The sequence below is a fragment of the Pterocles gutturalis genome, unplaced genomic scaffold (assembly GCF_000699245.1).
Source record: "Pterocles gutturalis isolate BGI_N339 unplaced genomic scaffold, ASM69924v1 scaffold19282, whole genome shotgun sequence".
Lineage (NCBI taxonomy): Eukaryota > Metazoa > Chordata > Aves > Pterocliformes > Pteroclidae > Pterocles > Pterocles gutturalis.
In genome coordinates, this window is record NW_010108395.1 from 40,415 (window position 1) to 41,660 (window position 1,246).

At 44.1% G+C, this 1,246-nt stretch overlaps 1 protein-coding gene across 1 annotated transcript in view; it reads right to left on the minus strand.

Annotated features, from left to right (window-relative positions):
- KIAA1211L (KIAA1211-like ortholog) overlaps positions 1-1,246 on the minus strand; it is a 26,247-nt gene that overhangs the window by 23,358 nt on the left and 1,643 nt on the right. The gene's annotated exons all lie outside the window — the stretch shown is intronic.

Consider the following 1,246-nt stretch of genomic DNA (forward strand, 5'->3'; position numbering starts at 1 on the left):
AGGAAAGCCTGCTGCTTCTGCTTAATGCATTAGAGACATTAGAAGAACAATTTATCTAACTGAAAACGTGATCTCTGTGATGCATCCAAGGTCAGACAGATCTATAGCAATTTGCAGGGCTGCAATGGCTGCTCAGCACACTGACATTTTACGAAGACTGCAGCGGCAGGCAGATAAGCAGTGTTGTTGTATGTGCACTTTTATCCCGGCATGCCACCTTTGCTTTCTCTTTCTAGCCGATGCGTACCTCCCGGATGCATAGTGGAGGTACCCTAGATGTCTCCTCTAATTATGTAAGTGCTCAAATTAATTTTCCTTCCTTTCAAGGAATTTCCTGGTCCTTGTCTATCTAAACAAATATCCAGAAACGATAATGTAACAACCCTGCAAGTAACAGCATGGGAAGATGGCCAAAAACAGCCAAAGATCGTACCCACTCGGACATGACCTTGTTGAGCTGTGTACCAGGCAGAGAAAATCTGACCATCCATGTCTTAAAAATATGTTGTCAAATGACAATGCTACTGTTAGACCTGGTGCTGCCAGCCCGGAACTCCTGGGGATTCAAGCTGGACTAATATTATTGTTGCCAATGCCACAAAAGAAAAAGAAAAAAAATTGTTAATAATTTCTTTTGGTTGTTTGGCGCTGCCTGGTGGCCACATTGCATAATGTCATTTTAAATGGCCGGGATGGTTTGCCTTTCCCATCCCTGGGCACATCAGCATCTCTCACCTGAGGACCAAGAGGCTTGTTGTGAGAGACAGAACATTCAGCAATGCAAGGACTTGCTTTTTAGGCAGCCAAGGGCCTCTTCAATCCATCTCTCCATCCAGGAACACATTTTAACTTTAGACTGGGTTTCTCATGGTTACCTTTCAGCAGTGGGCAACATTTTTGGCAATGACTGAACAAAGACAGGATTTTCAGAGGCTGACAGATACACAGGCTGGCATTCATTTGGTCTAACTTCAGACGCTAAACCACAGGTATCTACGTCAGAGCTGGGCACCCCTGGCTCCTGATTACATTCAGTGGGGAGAAATAGACACTTCTAGAGCCTGGTTCATCTGAACAACTTCAAACATCTACACAAGAATTGTACAAGCTTTCTTAGTAATGGTGACTTCTCTCTGCTGATTATAAAGGGCAGCTAGTGACTAACTCGGATGCAGACATTTGTTCTTTGGTCAGATGAATCCCACGCATACAGAGGAAATAAAGGCTTCACAACCTCTGGTTCCTG